The 20,427-nt window shown below is 39.3% G+C and overlaps 1 protein-coding gene across 2 annotated transcripts in view; it reads right to left on the reverse strand.

Moving 5' to 3' along the window:
* The window catches only part of COMP (cartilage oligomeric matrix protein), a 231,355-nt gene extending 219,528 nt beyond the window's left edge, over positions 1-11,827 (reverse strand). Inside the window, exon 1 of one of the 2 annotated variants that reach the window (XM_056574829.1) lies at positions 11,739-11,827. The gene's annotated coding sequence lies outside the window, so the exon portion shown is untranslated. Of the gene's footprint in view, positions 1-11,218; positions 11,325-11,738 lie in introns of those variants that run through there. The other variant, XM_056574830.1, reaches the window with a different exon arrangement.
* Positions 11,828-20,427: the final 8,600 nt, after the last annotated feature.

The raw sequence follows: 20,427 nt of genomic DNA on the forward strand, positions 1-20,427 counted from the left end.
GAGAGCTGACCGGCCTCCCAGGAGCACAGCGGCTGTGAGGGGAAGTTATGTCCCCTGTCCTGCCTCTCTTCTCACTAGCAGTATGACCTGGGGCTGGGGGGTAGCAGCCCAGTGGGGTCACTTTCCCTGCTCCCGTGTCCACAGGTCACCTACAGGTCACATTACAAGAAAAAATTTTGGGAAAAATTGCTGCAAAAATGGCACGGTTTTTACTGTGATTTCGAAAAATCGCGGTAAAACTGCGCCTTTTTTGCCGCGATTTAGAAAAAAAAAATTCTTGTTATGTGACCTGTAGGTGACCTGTGGACCCCGGAGGAGGGAACGTGACCCCACTGGGGCCACAACATGTGGACACACTGCTTGTTTATTTATCATTAATCCATTAAGGCAGTGTTTCCCAACCAGGGAGCCTCCAGCTGTTGCAAAACTACAACTTCCGGACAGCTGAAGACTGTCCGGGCATGCTGGGAGTTGTAGTTTTGCCACAGCTGGAGGCACACTGGTTGGTAAACAATGAGATAGATAGATTGATTGGGCATAGATCAGTGTTTTCCTACCATGGGGCCTCCAGCTGTTGTAAAACTACAGTCCAGGCATGCTGGGAGTTGTAGTTTTGCAACAGCTGGAGACACCCTGGTTGGAAAACACTATCTATCTACCTATCGATCTATCCATCCCACAGGGTTCCTCCAGCTGTTGCAAAACTACAACATCCAGCATACCTCAACAGCCAAAGGCCCAGGAGTTGTAGTTTTTTAGTTTTGCAACATCTGGAGGCACCCTGGTTGGTAAAAAGATATCCATGTCCTATCTATAATCTATCTATCTATCTATCTATCTATCTTCTGTATCTATCTTATATCTATCTATATCCATCTATCTATCATCTATCTATCCATCTAATATCTTTCTATCTATCTATCTCATATCTATCTATCTCACATCTATCTATCTATCTCATATCCATCTCATATCTATCTGTCTATCTATCTCATATCTATCTATCTCACATCTATCTATCTATCTATCTATCTATCTATCTCATATCTATCTATCACCTATCTATCTAGCTCACATATATCTATCTATCTCATATCTATCTCATATCTATATATCTCATATCTATCTATCTCATATCTATCTAGCTCACATCTATCTATCTATCTATCTATCTCATATCTCTCTCATATCTATCTATCTCATATCTATCTATCTCATATATATCTATCTCATATCTATCTAGCTCACATCTATCTATCTCATATCTATCTATCTCCTATGTATCTCATATCTATCTATCTCACATCTATCTATCTATCTATCTCATATCTATCTATTTCATATCTATCTCATATCTATCTATCTCATATCTATCTCATATCTATCTATCTATCTATCTCATATCTATCTATCTATCTCATATCTATCTCATATCCATCTATCTCATATATATATATCTATCTATATCTATCTATCTATCTATCTCATATCTATCTATCTATCTATCTATCTCATATCTATCTATCTATCTCATATCTCATATTTATCTCCTACCTGAACAATTGATGTATGGGGGGGCAGGCACGTTCTTTGCACAGGGGCCCTATGCTGTCTGTGTCCGCCCCTGGCCCCATACTTTTAATTTTCAAAAGAGGTAAAAGGAGAAAAAGACCCCCAAAAGGTGTAACCCAATTTCTCCTAAGTACCAATATACCCCATATGTAGAGGTACTCTGCGGGTGCACAACAGGACTCAGGAGTGAGAGCGCAGGAGTATGTACATACTAAATTGGTGATTTGCACAGGGGTGGCAGCGGTTCTGACAAACGCAAAAAAAAACAAACATGTGACCCCATTTCGGAAACTACACCCTTTAAGGAACGTAAAAAGGGGTAGAGTGAGCCTTAACCCCCACTGGTGTTTGACAAATTTTCTTTAAATTTGGATGTGAAAATAAAAAATGTATTTTTTTTCTCTAAAATGCTGGTGTTACCCCAAATTTTTCATTTTCAAAAGGGGTCATAGATTAAAAAGCCCCCCAAAAATACCCCATATGTGGATGTTAAGTGCTCTGCGAGCGCACTAAAGTGCTCAGTAGAGAAAGAGCAAATTTTTTTTTGGGAGAGAGAAGTTGGCTGGAATTGAAGGCCATGTACGTTTACAAAGCCCCCATGAGGCTAGAACAGTGGACCCCCCCCCACATGTGACCCCATTTCAGAAACTACACCCCTCATGTAATGAAAAAAGGGGTGCAGTGAGCATTTATGCCCCACAGGTGTCTGACAGATTTTTTGACCAGTCGTCTGTGAAAAAGAAAAATTTAATTTTTCATTTGCACAGTCCACTGTTCCAAAGATCTGTCAAATGCCAGTGGGGTCTAAATACTCACTGCACCCCTTATTACAGTCTGTGAGGGGTGTGGTTTCCGAAACGGGGTCACATGTGGGGGGGTCCACTGTTCTGGCCCCACGTGGGCTTTGTAAACGCACATGGTCCCTGACTTCAAATTTTTTAATGACATTTTGGAATTCTTCACCAAGAAATGATGCAAGTATCTACGAAAATTTACCACTAACATAAAGTAGAATATGTCACAAAAAAACTTGGAATCAAATTCATACATAAAAACATCCCAGAGTTATTAATGCTTAAAGTGACAGTGGTCAGATGTGCAAAAAAATGCTCGGGTCCTTAAAGCCGGGGAGTTGCCTACTAACATCTGGAGGGCTACAGTTGAGAGACCACTATACAGTGGTCTCTTAACTGTAGGCCTCCAGATGTTGCAAAACTACAACTCTCAGCATGCCCAGACAGCTGTTTGCTGTTTGGGCATGCTGGGATTTGTAGTTTTGCAAGATTTAGAGGGGTCCAGTTTGGAGATCACTGTGCGGTGGTTTCTAAACCGTGGCCCTCTAAATCTTGCAAAACTACAACTCCCAGCATGCACGAACAGCAAACGGCTGTCTCTCCATGCTTGGAGTTGTAGTTGCGTACCTCAAGCTGTTGTTTAACTACATCTCTTCCGGCGATCATTACATGCTGGGATTTGTAGTTTTTCAACAGCTGGAGGTTTGCCTCCCCCCCCCCCCCCCCCCCCCCCATGTGAATGTACATTCACGGGCATGTTTACAGTGAGTTTCCTGCTTCAAGTTTTAGCGGCAAATTTTCCGACACAGGTCAAACTCCTAGCTGGAAACTCACCATAAAGCCAGTGGGATTGTACCCTAAAAACACTACACTATAATAACACATAATAAAGGGTAAAACACTACATATACACCCCCTTACACAACCCCTCCTCCCCCAATAAAAATGAAAAACGTATCGTACGGCAGTGTTTCCAAAATGGAGCATCCAGCTGTTGCAAAACAACAACTACCAGCATTTCCGTACAGCCACTGACTGTCCAGGCATGCTGGGAATTTAGCAACAGCTGGAGGCACCCTGTTTGGGAATCACTGGCATAGAATACCCCTATGTCCACCCCTATGCAATCTCTAATTTAGTCCTCAAATGTGCATGGTGCTCTCTCACTTTGGAGCCCTGTCGTATTTCAAGGAAACAGTTTAGGGCCACATATGGGGTATCTCCGTACTCGGTAGCAATTGCACTACAAATTTTGGGGGGCTTTTTCTCCTTTCTCCCTTATGAAAAGGAAAAGTTGGGGTGTAAATGCTCACTGCACCCCCTAAATTCTATGAGGGGTGTAATTCCAAAAATGGTGTCACATGTGGGGGGGGGGGTCCACTGTTCTGGTACCACGGGGGGCTTTGTAATTGCTCATGGCCCCCAACTTCCATTCCAAACAAATTCTCTCTCAAAAAGCCCAACAATGCACCTTCTCTTTTGAGCATTGTAGTGCAGTAGCAGACCACTTGATGTCCACACATGGGGTATTTCCATACTCAGAAGAAATGGGGTTACAAATTTTGGGGGGCATTTTCTCCTATTACCGCTTGTAAAATTTGGGGAAAATACAGCATTTTAGTGAAACTTTTTTTAAATTTCATTTACACATCCGACTTTAACAAAAAGTCATCAAACATCTGTGGGGTGTTAAGGCTCACTGTACCCCTTGTTACGTTCCTCGAGGGGTGTAGTTTCCAAAATAGTATGCCATGTGTTGTTTTTTTTCTGTTCTGGCACCATAGGGGCTTCCTAAATGTGACATGCCCCCCCAAAAGCCATTTCAGCAAAGTTTGCTTTCCAAAAGCAAAATGTGGCACCTTCTCTTCTGAGCATTGTAGTGTGCCCACAGTGCCTTTGATGTCCTTACATGGGGTATTTCCATACTTGAGAGAAATGGGGTTACAAATTTTGGGGGGATTTCTCTCCTTTTACCCTTTGTAAAAATAAAAAAAAAGGCTCTACAAGAACATGTGAATGTAAAAAATGAAGATTTTGAATTTTCTCCTTCACTTTGCTGCTATTCCTGTAAAACACATAAAGGGTTAACAAACTTTCTCAATGTCATTTTTAATACTTTGAGGGTGCAGTTTTTATAATGGGGTAAATTATGGGGTATTTCTAATATGAAGGCCCTTCAAGTCCACTTCAAAACTGAACGGTTCCTGAAAAATTCCGATTTTGAAATTTTCATGACAAATTGGAAAATTGCTGCTGAACTTTGAAGCCCTCTGATGTCTTCCAAAAGGAAAAACAAGTGAACTTTATGATGCCAACATAAAGTAGACATATTGTACATGTAAATCAATATATAATTTATTTGGAATATTCATTTTCCTTACAGGCAGAGAGTTTCAAAGTTAGAAAAATGCTAAATTTTCAAAACTTTCATGAAAAATATGTCACGAAAAAACAGTCTCAGAATCAGAATAAATGGTAAAAGCATCCCAGAGTTATTAATGCATAAAGTGACAGTGGTCAGATTGCAAAAAAGGGCTCAGTCCTTAAAGGGGTACTCCGGTGAAAACCTTTTTTCTTTTAAATCAACTGGTGGCAGAAAGTTAAACATATTTGTAAATTACTTCTATTAAAAAATCTTAATCCTTCCTGTACTTATTAGCTGCTGAATACTACAGATGAATTTCTTTTCTTTTTGGAATGCTCTCTGATGACATCACGAGCACAGTTCTCTCTGCTAACGTTATTATAATAATAATAATGCTTTATTTATTGTTGTCCTTAGTGGGATTTGAACCCAAGCGCTACAAGGCAGCAGTGCTAACCACTGAGCCACCATGCTGCCCTTAGCATACATCTGCTATGCATCTGCTATGCATGGTTGCTCAAATGGACAGAGATGTCAGCAGAGAGCACTGCGTTCGTGATGTCATCAGTGTTCCAAAAAGAAAGGAATTTCCTCTGTAGCATTCAGCAGCTAATAAGTACTGGAAGGATTAAGATTTTTTAATAGAAGTAATTTACAAATATGTTTAACTTTCTGCCACCAGTTGATTTAAAAGAAAAAAGGTTTTCACTGGAGTACCCCTTTAAGGTGAAAAAGGGCTCAGTCCTTAACCCCTTAACGACGCAGGACGTATATTTACGTCCTGCGCCGGCTCCCGCGATATGAAGCGGGATCGCGCCGCGATCCCGCATCATATCGCGTCGGTCCCGGCGGTAATCAACGGCCGGGACCCGCGGCTAATACCACACATCGCCGATCGCAGCGATGTGCGGTATTAACCCTTTAGAAGCGGCGGTCAAAGCTGACCGCCGCTTCTAAAGTGAAAGTGAAAGTGATCCGGCTGCTCAGTCGGGCTGTTCGGGACCGCCGCGGTGAAATCGCGGCGTCCCGAACAGCTGATCGGACACCGGGAGGGCTCTTACCTGCCTCCCCGGTGTCCGATCGACGAATGACTGCTCCGTGCCTGAGATCCAGGCAGGAGCAGTCAAGCGCCGATAATGCTGATCACAGGCGTGTTAATGCACGCCAGTGATCAGCATTAGAGATCAGTGTGTGCAGTGTTATAGGTCCCTATGGGACCTATAACACTGCAAAAAAAATGTAAAAAAAAAGTGTTAATAAAGGTCATTTAACCCCTTCCCTAATAAAAGTTTGAATCACCCCCCTTTTCCCATAAAAAAAATAAAACAGTGTAAAAAAAATAAAAAATAAACATATGTGGTATCGCCGCGTGCGTAAATGTCCGAACTATAAAAATATATCATTAATTAAGCCGTACGGTCAATGGCGTACGCGCAAAAAAATTCCAAAGTCCAAAAAAGCGTATTTTGGTCACTTTTTATATCATTAAAAAATGAATAAAAAGTGATCAAAAAGTCCGATCAAAACAAAAATCATACCGATAAAAACTTCAGATCACGGCGCAAAAAATGAGTCCTCATACCACCCCATACGTGGAAAAATAAAAAAGTTATAGGGGTCAGAAGATGACATTTTTAAACGTATAAATTTTCCTGCATGTAGTTATGATTTTTTCCAGAAGTGCGACAAAATCAAACCTATATAAGTAGGGTATCATTTTAACCGTATGGACCTACAGAATAATGATAAGGTGTAATTTTTACCGAAATATGCACTGCGTAGAAACGAAAGCCCCCAAAAGTTACAAAATGGCGTTTTTTTTTCGATTTTGTCGCACAATGATTTTTTTTTCCGTTTCGCCGTGCATTTTTGGGTAAAATGACTAATGTCACTGCAAAGTAGAATTGGCGACGCAAAAAATAAGCCATAATATGGATTTTTAGGTGGAAAATTGAAAGGGTTATGATTTTTAAAAGGTAAGGAGGAAAAAACGAAAGTGCAAAAACGGAAAAACCCTGAGTCCTTAAGGGGTTAAGGGGTTAATATCTAAACAAAAAATGCACAATAGTAAATTACTGTGTATAGCATTTTTCTTTCTACGGTACACAAGCACGTAGAGAACATCAGAAAATATTCTATCAAAAAAGATGCACAAAAAAGACGCAATAAAAGTCACTGTGCAAATTTTTGCGCAAAAAAATACACAAGAAGAAGGGGTAAACTCAATGATAAATCTCCCCCAAGGACCCTAAAACCCTTCTTCCATCCAGAGTTAACAATTCTAAAAAAAGGAAACAGCATACATTAGTTTTTGTTTTTTACAGTTAATGTGGTACCCTAGGGTAAACTCTTTCCCATCTATTGGATTCTTAAGATGGTAGGTGATGTCATCTTGTTGTCCACAGGAAATCAGCTGACCCAGGACTGACATCCTACTCTGACACATTAAGCGCTAAAAGTCAAACTTTTGATTACATGACCAAGTTACTGTAATGAAATGTATGGATAAAGTTGTGCTGGAATAAAACAAATGGCCCTATAGGACTATGATGGGGATTGTGCATGCTATGGGAAAAAAAACTGATTGCTTAAAATTATTATCTGGTGGTAAAGACAGAGCTTATATCTGGAATATTTAAGTCAAACATTGAACTTAAAGTTGGCTTTAATGAAGTTTGTAATTTTACATTGTTTTCTAATAAAAATGGTCATGATCATATTGACATTTAAGTCTACATTTAATAAATTATTTGCTTGCTATTTTAACATTTTGATTTATAGTCCATTAGAGATGGTCTGTATACTTAGATCTGTATACTTCTTTTGACAGGCCTTCAAAAATGATAACAGAATGCTCTGTAATGGCAAAATCGAACAAATATTATTTTTTTCAGCAATAGAATATACATTGTATACATTGTACTCATATCCCTCACTGGATGTTATCCATACAAATCATTTTTTGCATGCATTCCAAGCAATGTATTGTTACAATGCCTTATAAAGTCTGAAGACCCTTTCACTTTTTTACTTGTTTCAGTCTTGTATTAAAAGAAAAAGCTAATCAAGTTTTCCAGCATAATGAGAATGTGAAAACAGGATTTTAGAATTCTTTTCCATATTTTTTAAAAAGGCAAAACAATTTTTTTTTGCATGGTCATAAGTATCCAGACCCTTTGCTGTGATATTTTAAACTTAGAAATCTGAATACTTATGTCAATGCAATATTTAATTTTTTCCTTTTCACTAAATTAGCAAAGATTTCTAACATTCTGTTTTTACTTTGCCATTTTGGGGTATTGAGTGCAGAATGTTGGGGAAATCTTGAATTTTTTTTATTAAGCACAACAAAATGTGAAAAAAGTCAAACGGTCTTTTTGAATACATTGGACAACAGTCCATTAGGGGAAGACAATGATTCCTCAGAAGCATACAGCAGCTGATATGTACTGGACGGATTAAGATTTTTTATCTCTTGGGGACTCAGGGTGTACCTGTACATCCTGAGTCCCGCTCCCGCAATATAACAGGTCGGTCCCGGCGTCTAACAGTAGCCAAGACCCGGGGCTAATAGCGCATGTCACTGATCGCAGTGACACGCTATTAACCCTTCAGACGCGGTGTTCAAAGTTGATCATCGCATCGAAACTGTCAAAAAAAAAGCTTTCCCGGCAGCTCAGTCGGGCTGATCTGGACCACCGCAGTAAAATCGCGATTTCCCGATCAGCTAGGACGCGGGCGAAGGGTCCGCTACCTGCCTGAGATCCAGGCTTGAGCAATCGACCACCGATAACACTGATCAATGCAATGCTATGGCTTTGCATTGAACAGTGCTGGCAATCAGTGTACTGCACTATAGGGGGGCTATAAGATTGCAAAAAAAAGTTGAAAAAAAAGAGTTAATAAATGTGATTTAACCCCTTCCCTAAGAAAAGTTCAAATAACTCCCCTTTTCCCATTTAAAAACATGTAAATAAAAATAAATATAAACATATGTGGTATTGCCGTGTGCGTAAATGTCCGAACTATAAAAATATGTAATTAATTAAACCGCATGGTCAATGGCGTACGCCATTTATACCATAAAAAACTTTATAAAAAGCAATCAAAAAATCTGATCAAACCAAATTGGTACCGATAAAAACTTCAGATCACAGTGCAAAAAATTAGCCCTCATAATGCCCCGTACGGAGAAAAATAATGAAATTCAAGTAGAACACATTATTTTCAGAAATACATTTACAGCGCACTTTTGTTGCTATGCATATCATCACACATCAGCATAACATGGCAATCCTTTTCCAATGTGTGACAAGTTTTTTCATGCCAGCATTCAAAAATTCTTCAAAATGTTTCTTTTAATATCACACTTCTATGAATTGAATGGGAAAAATAACTTTTCGCTAGGTCACAGAGCACAGCTTGTTCAGAGACGATGAGATCATTCCATCCACTTATTTTTCTTGGCTGGTCCAGGTACCTTCCTCTACCAATGTTTAAGTATTTAATGTTAGAACAAATCTGGAACATGTCTTCTGAGTATTGCTTATGATAGGATTTCTTTAATTTCATAAAAATAGTAAAGTATTTAAAAAACATACAATTTTTCTGCCTTGTGTATGGTAGGTATTCACTATAGAGGGTTGACAATTTGGCAGAACACCTTTACATAAACCTTTAGATAAAATATTACATAATACTGTACGATTTAGCCAGCATCCAATTCACATACATTTACACATACTGGTAATGGTGCTATTGAAAGCTTAAAAGGGTACTCTGCTGAAAACATCTTATCCCCTATCCAAAGGATAGGGGATAAGATGTTAGATCACGGGGGTCCCACCACTGGGGACTCCCACGATTTCCCCTGTCATTTGGTGCACGGAGCAAATTCCGCTCCATGCTTGATGATTGGTGTTGCCAGCAATCACACCCCCTCCATTCACGTCTATGGGAAGAGGAGTGACAGCTATGTACTAGCCATCATGCCCCCTCCCATAGACATGAATGAGGGGGGCATGGCGTGACGAGCTACAGTGTTCCAGAAACCGCCGCTGCCAGCCCGGAGATTGAGGAGGTCCCCAGCTGTTGGACCCCCACAATCTAATACAAAATAGAGAGAGGGAGAGAAAAGATAGAAAAGGGCTTCTTGAGAGAGAGAGAGAGAGAGTAGCCACCACTCTTGAAAGCTAACCTACCAAACCTGGCAAAAAAATCATAAAATCAGTAAACTTAGAGGATATTCACCCAGGATATTTACTTAATAGTAAATACAGAAATCACCAGTATAACACATAAAACCTGTTGTCCTTTTGTTTCTTTTCCTAGAAGCAGAACACTCTGGCTCTTTGAAATACGGTATATACTCGAGTATATACGGTATACCTCCACCAAATGAAAGCAGCATATTTTTCACACCTGATTATTAGATACTGTCAGGAACCACAAAACCAAATGGAGATAATTCAAATAACACATAAAAAAAATGCTAAATAACAAGCAACGGGGAAATCCAAGGTGAATCACAGCCTGGGTCAGGTGCCAAAGTGGGAACTGAGGAAGTCAGGTTACTAGAAGCAGCATAGTCAGAAGCTATGATCAGGTACCAGAGCGGATGTCCGCCAGGCCAGGGTCATATATGAAATTGTTGAAGAACAAAGTATGGGGTTGGGAGTGTGATATGTTCTGTCACCTTATGCATAGAAATGTATTTTTGTATTATTTGTACTTTTAATTCCTGTTCCAGTTTCATTGGCAGGCAGTGAAAGACTGTTTTTTGTCTTTAGACTGTTTTTTGTGTCTAAAAAAGGGGCAAAAAAGGCGCAAGCAGGGTTTTTTGTGCCTTTCTTTTGCCCCTTTATGTTTACACACTTCTGCAGATTTTAAGTTGCAATCCACAGATTTTGGCAATAGACATGATATGGAAGGGATTTATCATTGCGCCTTCTTGTAAAAAGGAGCAAAAAAAGGCGCAAAGCCACTGAAAAGTCTCTAAAACTTCACCAGCCCAGACATGGTGTAGCTTTTTGGTGTATGTGTAGACAGAAATTTCAGAAAATGTGGACCTGCACAAAATTTATCAAAGCTCTTTTACCTTTTAATATATTTGGTGCTCCTACACATTATCAGCACACAAAAAAAAAGGTGTTAAAAAATACTTCACTTGCACTGCAATGATAAATGTGGGCCAATGGACGTAAATGTACGTCCTGATGCGCTGGTACTTCGTCCACCAGGACGTACCCAAGTCATGCACGGCAGGTCACGGATGCTATCAGCATCCAGGGACCCACCGGTAATGGCGGACATCAGCGATTGTGCAGATGTCTGCCATTAACCCGTCAAATGCTGTGATCAATTGTAATGGCTGGCATTGTAATTGTAATGGTTGGCTGTGATCAATTGTAATGGCTTCGGCAATTGTAATGGCTGGCATTGCCATGGGGATCAGATCAGCAAAGATGGCAGCCAGAGATAACCTTACCTGCCGCCGCCACTCACCCAGGGTCTTCTGCTCTGATCTGCCTTCCAGCAGAAGATCGCCGATAATACTGATCAGTGCTATGTCCAGGGCCGAATTAAGAGCATCATGGACCTGGTGCTGAGAATTTTTCTGGGCCTATTTATGAAAATATTTACATAATATATAAAATGAAAACGCAAATGCAAATGGTGCAAAAAAGGCGCAAGCAGGGTTTATTTGTGCCTTTTTTGCGCTTGAGTTGCAATCCACTGATTTTGGCAATACACGATATGGACGGGTTTTATGAACTGCACCTTTTTGTGAAAAGGCGCAAAAAAGACGCAAAGCCACTGAAAAGTCTCTAAAACTACACCAGCCCAAACTTAGATTTTTGGTGTATGTGAAGAGTGAATTTTTAGAAAATGTGACCTGCACCAAATTTATCAAATATTCTGCTACCTTTTAATAAATTTGGTGCTCCTACACATCACCAGCACACAAAAAAGGTGTAGAAACATGCTTCACTTATGCCGGCCTGTACCTCTCAAATACAAAACACTCTGTGCCCCTCATATATAGTTATAGAGGGAGATTTATCAAAATCTGTCCAGAGGGAAAGTTGCCCAGTTGCCCATAGCAACCAATCAGATCGCCTCTTTCATTTTCAACAAGGCCTCTGCAAAGTGAAAGAGGCGATCTGATTGGTTGCTATGGGCAACTGGGCAACTTTTCCTTTGCACAGGTTTTGATAAATCTCCCCCATAATGCCCCATCCTGTACTCCCACATATAATAATTATTACCCGTCCTGTTCCCCCCACATAATAATAATGCCCTCTGTCCTGTGCCCCTCACATATAATGCACCCAGTCCTGTGCCCCGCACATATAATGCCCCTGTCATGTTCCCCTCACATATAATGCCCCCTGTCCTGCCCCCTCAGGGAGCATTATATGTGAGGGGCACAGGACATGGGGCATTATATATATGAGGGGCACATGACAGGGGGGCATTATATGTGAGGGGCATGGGCCACAAGGCCTGTAATAACGGATTTCTTCCAAGGTGACCGGCTGCTTTGGAATTATAGTACATACATAGCAGAGGTAGGCTACGTTTTTCTTGTCCAAAGTAACTCTAAGACTAGGTTTCCACACAGGTTTTTTTTCTGGTGTTTTTTTGGAAACTGCAGTTTTTGAGCCAAAGTTTAGTTTTATATAAGCAAATATGGTATAAATAAAAAGTAAAGATCACGGTGCAAAAAAATGAGCCCTCATTCTGCCGCTTATACGGAAAAATGAAAAAGTTATTGGTCTTCAAAATAGGGGATTTTAAACGTACTAATATGGTTAAAAAGTTTGCGATTTTTTTTAAGTGCAACAGTAATAGAAAAGTATGTTATCATGGCTATCATTTTAATCATATTGACCCAAAGAATAAAGAACACATGTCATTTTTACCGTAAATTGCACGGCGTGAAAACGAAACCTTCCAAAATTAGCTAAATTGCGGTTTTCTTTTTAATTTCACCACACAAAATAGTATTTTTTTTGGTTGCGCCATACATTTTATGGTAAAGTGAGTGATGGCATTACAACGGACAACTGGTCGCGCACAAAACAAGCCCCATACTAGTCTGTGGATGAAAATATAAAAGAGTTATGATTTTTTGAAGGTGAGGAGGAAAAAACTAAAACATAAAAGTAAAATTGTCCGAGTCCTTAAGGCCCTGAGTCCTTAAGGGGTTAAGGATCGGGGATGCAGGGCATATGCATATGGCCTGCATACCCAAGAGGTTAATGTTTCTCCTGTCATGTACTGCTGTTCACACAGTAGATAAACACAGGTCTTCTGCACACACACTGGATATACACATATACAGCAGACAAACACAAGCACACACACATACAGTGGGGATCAAAAGTTTGGGCACCCCAGGTAAAAATTTGTATTAATGTGCATAAAGAAGCCAAGGAAAGATGGAAAATTATCCAAAAGGCATCAAATTACAGATTAGACATTCTTATAATATGTCAACAAAAGTTAGATTTTATTTCCATCATTTACACTTTCAAAATAACAGAAACCAAAAAAATGGCATCTGCAAAAGTTTGGGCACCCTGAAGAATTTAGAGCATGCACTGCCCCCTTTGTAAACTTTAGACCTGCCAGTGTCATGGATTGTTCTCAATCATCATCTGGGAAGACCAGGTGATGTCAATCTCAAAGTTTTAAATGCCCAGACTCATCTGACCTTGCCCCAACAATCAGCACCATGGGTTCTTCTAAGCAGTTGTCTAGAAATCTGAAACTGAAAATACTGTATAAGACACAACACTTTATAGACTATGGGGGAGAGTTATCAAAACCTGTCCAGAGGAAAACTTGTTGAGTTTCCCATAGCAACCAATCAAATAACTTATTTCATTTTGCAGAGGCCTTTTCAAAAATGAAAGAAGTGATCTGATTGGTTGCTATGGGCAACTCAGCAGCTTTTCCTCTGGACAGGTTTTGATAAATCTCCCCCTATATATTTATTTAGCTAAAAAAAAAAAAAAGTAGGTCTACTAGTTAGAAAAATACAGTACATTAATTTGATTAATTGAATATGTTTTTTTCCAGATGAAGTAAATAAAAAATAAAAAATGGAATAAGCATATCATTTACATTTTTTAATACCTACTCAAGTCTAAAACACATTTTAGTATGCAGTTTGAAGGGAAAGTGATTACAGATCTTACTGAGCTGTGGGATAATAGAGAGCAAGCATGACTCCAGCAGGAAATTTGCTAAAGGGGGATTCCGGCCAAATACACCAAATGATAGGGGATAAGATGTCTGATTGCAGGGGGCCCACCGCCATGAGGGGGCGTGACATCACGTCTCCATCCTGGAAACAAAGAGGTTTCCATATCTGGAGACACAGCCTCGAAGATCGCGGTTCCCCTTTGAATAGGGGATAAGATGCATTTGGCCGGAATACCCCTTTAACCTAAACAAAGTGTAAACAAAATAGGAAGGTTATAAAAAGAAAATATACAGGCAGACTAGGCAAGATGTCAGAACAGAAAACACAAAGCAATATTCCTCGAGTATACGAGTATGGAAAATGCTCAACAAAACTAATAAATAGGTGGTAATATGAGTTAATGTTTGTGACAGACCTGTAAGAAAGAGGCTTAATGACACTGAATATGCATATAGGTTACAATGAGACATAGAGAAGCCATCATGGAATGTGGAGGACTGGAAGAAAGTGATATTCACTGATCAAACATCAATCTGTATTGGCCAAGTAGATGAAGACAGCACTTTTGTCTGGGGCCATTCTAATGAAACATAGAAGGATGACAGCCTGAAGACAACCATTACGTTTCCCCATTTATTTATTTATTAGCCACTGGGCCAGGACAGGTGGCAATCATTACCTAAACAGTCAATGCACATCTGTACATTTAAGACACTTTTCTTATTCCAATAATAAAAAAAAAAAACAGGTTTGGTGATAACGGAATGATCTTTCAAGAAAATATTGTCTCAAAGCAAAGAGCGTTAAAGCTTTTCTTCAGGGAAGGCATATTAACTGGATGATATGATCAGCAAATCAGCCTTCACCCACTTACCTTTTTTCCCATAGTGCATCCTAGTGCCATCTCTTCCCGAGGTAAACAATGCATATTATTGTGGCAGTCTGCATGATGTAAATGCCACATTTTTCCATTGCTCCCTTATATAGTTTTTATGATGGTGGACAGAGGTCAGCAGGTAAAAAACTTTCTGAATGCAATGTATTGCTAGTACATATTTGAAGAGTCATACCTAGTGCCCCTTGCACCAATACTGTATCAGCCCCCCACCCCTACCCCATTTACCATCCAGTTAAATTAAGAAACTCACAATTAACATATTTTCTGACAGAGGGATTCTTGCTTTGTTGCAGGGCAGCCAGTAAAAGTTTGCATTAGCAGGGTCAATTCATCATTCATTGCATTATCTGAACATTTTGTGGAGGGGGACAGGAGGGGGTGCAATTAGAGATGAGTGAACTTACAGTAAATTCGATTCGTCACGAACTTTTCGGCTCGGCAGTTGATGACTTATCCTGCGTAAATTAGTTCAGCCTTCAGGTGCTCCGGTGGGCTGGAAAAGGTGGATACATTCCTAGGAAAGAGTCTCCTAGGACTGTATCCACCTTTTCCAGCCCACCGGAGCACCTGAAAGCTGAACTAATTTATGCAGGAAAAGTCATCAACTGCCGAGCCAAGAAGTTCGTGACGAATCGAATTTACTGTAAGTTCGCTCATCTCTAGGTGCAATAACAAGTATGCAACAGCAATATTTAAACCCAAGAGTAATTTTAAAAAGTTACATTTAAGGTGCCAACAGCATAAGGAGACCATATGGTGGCACAATGACAAAGCCTGGAGCTGGCGGCAGCATGAGTAGACAATAGGGCTTCACAATCACTAAGATTAAAAGATGAATTTTAAAATTGAAATTCAAGATTTATTATAGCTAGTGCTACCCTAAAATATTTTTAGGTAATGTCCCAAGCCCAGCAGCATCAATAAACCATATAGTGGCTTAATGGCACAGCCTGAAGGTGGTGGAAGCATGAGTAAACAAAAGGGCTTTACAATCAGTAAGATTAAAAGATGAATTTTAAAATTGGAACTGAAGATTTTGAAATTGAAATTTAAGATTACACTCCCAAGTTTTGATGTCCCGAGCCCCGGTGTGTGGTTACGAAGGACCAAATCTAACAAGGAGTCACATGTCACATGGCAGCACAATGACAGAGCCTGGAGGTGTAGAGAAGTGTATATAAAAGAAAAAGAAGGAGGGCAGCGCCACGTATAATCCTGCGAGTAGGTAGGGGAAAGAAAGGTGAGCGTCTGTCTTGTAGACTCTCACCTATTATATGTAGGTCTCAGGCACATAACCCCTGGCAACGGGGTGGTCTTTCGGGATGGCAGGTCAATGGAGCTTGACCAGACACTCAGGCAGGAGGTCTGGTAAAACAATGAATAGGAGAACCACAAAAAAGGCTCCAGACCAAGGGTGCTATGCCAGATGGCAAATAAATACATTGAATAAAATAAAAAGATGACTCAAATAGACTAGCAGAAATTATACTTTATTGAAAGCAAATAATCTGCATATACATCCATAGGCAAGCAAGACGCGTTTCGGGTAACATACTACCCTTTATCAATTGCAAATGTATAGTGTATCATGAGGGCGGCTTCTATTTATAGTTTGAAAAAAATGCCAAATGGCAAAAGGGCAACGGGGGGCGTGGTTTACCCAACAGAGTATATGCACGCTAAAACCAGAATAATCAGAACACAATATATATAGCTATATACAGAGAGTTATTTCAGAAACATACATATAAACGGCATTAAAATATTTGGATTTGTTAAGGGAAAGTTGTATAAGAAACAACAATTGAGTTATATAATGTGACCCGGATCTATATTGGACTGGGGTTCACGTGAGCAGTATGTATAAAAAACCTCTCAAATGAATAAAAGAAGAGCCCATGTAGGGTACAAGTCATAGAAATAAATTGCAACATTGATTCTCATTGCTGATTGCACCTTTAAAGTATAGTATAATGTCAGCGAATCTAGCGCTGAGTTTTGTGAATGAAAAAGACTTGAGTGACGTGATGACGTCAGAGAATCTTTTACTACAGCGTGAAGACGGCTGAATTGCATGAATGGAGGGGAAAATCAGGTGGTCAGAAAGGAGCGTAACAACAGCTACGCCCGTGTAAGGGATATCCCATGGCAACGCTACATGGTAACTGCAGCGTATTGAGCTAAAAAAAGAGGGAAACTAATCGTAAGGGCAAAGAAACTATGAACGGATCACCAATTCAGATGGAAAAGGACGGTGAACTGTACCGGGAATGTATTTATGTAAAGAAAAAGACGGGGCAGTGCTATATATGTGCATCTAAGGAATTGAAATTAAATATAGAAATACTTTTCAGACAGGTAAAATATTTAAACACTTGTCAGGGGGTTAAAACCCGACTGGGATGGTAAATTATCTTATATATATACAATAATATAATAAATAGTGGCAATGGGGTTGCTGGATCTATATTACATGGTAGGATGCAATAATAGCTTTAGAGAAATATCAATAAAGGAGAAGCCAGTGGTTAAAAATATAAATAGGATAGTGACATAAAAATATTAAACAAATATAGTAGTATCACATGTATATGCGCATACATAACATGTTAGTGTACACAACACATAATGGATTTTAGTGTTTCTTTAAAAAGAAATTATTCTAGCACATGAAATTCAACTAAAACAGATTAAAAGATATACGGATTATCTTTTTATATGTATAAAGTGGTGAGAATAAATTAATAAAAATTGTACTAAATATTTTCAATATATTCGTTTAAACCAGACGGTACCAGAGTTTTTAGCCGATAGATTCAGTAATTTTCTCTCTTTTTAAGAGAGCTGAACTGTTGGTTTGTATCTTTAGATATATGCTCAATAGGGAAATATTTAAAAGCATTAAACGCGCATTTGTGTAGTTCCAAGGCATGTCTGGATACACTGTGCAATGTGTATCCGTTGGTAACATTGGCACGGTGTTTATTAATTCTGCATCTAAATGGTTGGATGGTTCGACCAACGTATTGGAGGCCACAGGAACACTCCATGAGGTAGATAACATAGCTAGTACTACAATTCATAAAGGATTTAATCTGAAACACTTCTCCTGTGATTTTTTTATATGAATTCTTTTTTTGTATTAATAAAGTTGAGGCAGCACTTGCAAGTAGTGGTATTGCATTTAAAGGCGCCCAGAGGAACAGACAAAAAGGAGTGTCCATTCGCATTCTGTTTAGTTGCTTGTTTCAACCTACTGGGAGGTAGCATATTTTTGAGTGATTTTGATTTCCGAAAAGTGATGCGTGGTACGGAAGGGATTTGGTCTTTCTAGATAGGGGGTCTAGCATAAGAGTGTCCCAGTGCTTGGATAATATTTTTCTAATTCTTTTATGGTCGGAGCTAAAGTTAGTAATAAAATTGCTCCTAAAATTGTCATTAAAATTCTTAGATGGTAAAACCTTGTTTTCTTCCTTAGACAGTAAACATGTTGATTGGTCTAGTTCGGCTGCTTTTTGTCTGGCATTCAAAATTAGAGATTTTGGATAACCTTTTTTGCTAAATCTTGACATCAAAGTATCACTCTGTTCCAAATACGTTTCTTTTTTAGTACAATTCCGACATATTCTTATAAATTGTCCAAAGGGGATATTTAAAAGCCACCTATCATAATGTGCACTTTTAAAATCCAAATAACTATTGCTGTCAACATGTTTAAAAAAAGTTCTTGTCTCCAATTAATTGTCTATATTATGTGATACCACCACATCTAAATCTATGCAGAGTTTTTAGATGTGGTGGTATCACATAATATAGACAATTCATTGGGGGTGTTCCTATGTTCTACCACCTTTAAATTTCTGCAAACCTTGCATAGCACATGAAAAAAACAAGATGTACTTTTCAAATTTTCAAAATTTTCAAAATTTCAAGTTAAATTGTTAGGCTTCTAATTAATTTAAAATGTTAATTATAAACTAAAAAAAATGCTGTCAAAATAAAGTAGACATCTGGAAGTATAAGTTCCATGAACTATTTGGTCAGTAAGTATAAATATATGCAACCTATTAGTGTTAAAATAGCAAAAAATCGTAATTTTTTTAAAGAATTTCATGATTTTTTGCATTGTAAAAAAAAAAAACTACAAATGATATCGGCTTACTTTTAATATGTACATGAAGGACAACTTGTGACAAAAAAAAAACAATGTCATAATTATCACAACTGGCAAAACGTTACCAGAGTTATTCTCTAATAAAGTCAGACATCCCCGATTTGAAAAAAACAGGCCTGGTCTTTCAGGGGTGTACAGGTTTACTTGGGTTGGTCCTTAAGGGGTTAAAGGAGAATTATGGTGGAAACAAGTAGAAAACAAATGTTTTTAGGGTGCCATAAAGTTAAACAGATTTGTAAATTACTTCTATTAAAAAATCCTAATTTTTCTAGTAGTTATCAGCTGCTGTAAACTACAGATATACTTCAGAGAAATTTGTGAAGTTCTTTCCAGTCTGACAACAGTGCTCTCTGCTCGCTGCCTGGAAGACGGAGCACTTCATTATGATGTGCCCCTCCCCCCGACAGTCCCCCTTTCCTTCCACTGAGTGGAACAGGAGTCAAGCCCCCATTAAAATAAAATGGCTGCATGGTCTAAAATCACTTCAGTTCAAGTCACTCTTTCCAGCTGTTGCAAAGCTACAACACCCATTATGTCTGGAAAGCTTCAGGCATTATAGGAGTTGTAGTTTTGTAACAGCTGGAGCCTCAAATTGGGGTACAGTGTCATCCATTATTACTGCAAAACTTAGAAGTGAGGAGAGATCTAATGGGACAGTCAGGAGAATACACAGACATAAAATGACTCACAGGAGACGTCTTCTCTGTTGTCTTTCCTTTTCTTCTCCATCTGGTCCAGACGCCATGTCTTCTTCCAGCTCCATCTTCCCCTGTAAAGTTTGACGCCTGGACATCATTGGTTCCTCACTCTGCCAGCCGATCCTCATCCTCTGTATAAAGACAACAATCATTATAACCCTACAAGAGACTGTGCTTCCTAAATATAATACTGCCAAACCCTGTGTACCCTGTATATTATACTGCCAAACCCTGTGTACTCTGTATATTATATTGCCAAACCCTGTGTACTCTGTATATTATACTGCCAAACCCTGTGTACTCTGTATATTATAATGCCAAACCCTGTGTACCCTGTATATTCTACTGCCAAACATCATGCCCTCTAAAAGCAATACTACCACACATTGTGTCTTCCGTAGTGTGCACAGAGCAGCAGCATCCCATTGAAAACAAGCGAAATTCTGCTGGCGGAAGTTCGTAGTGTGGACGAGCCCTAATTCCCCCAGACCCCTCTGCCCCCCAGACCCCTAAGTCCTCCTCCAGACTCCTGCTCCCAGAGACCCCTAAGGCTAGGGTTCCCCCTTTTTTTTACCTACAAAAACACAGAAAAACTGCTACTGCTTTTTCCTGTGTTATGGTAATTTTTGGCATTTTTTTCTTGTGCTTTTGCCTTCTCTGGAAACTTAGCCTTAGTCCTCCCCTTGTCCTTAAAGGGGTACTCCACCCCTAG

Source organism: Hyla sarda, chromosome 1 (assembly GCF_029499605.1).
Source record: "Hyla sarda isolate aHylSar1 chromosome 1, aHylSar1.hap1, whole genome shotgun sequence".
In the NCBI taxonomy this organism is placed as follows: domain Eukaryota; kingdom Metazoa; phylum Chordata; class Amphibia; order Anura; family Hylidae; genus Hyla; species Hyla sarda.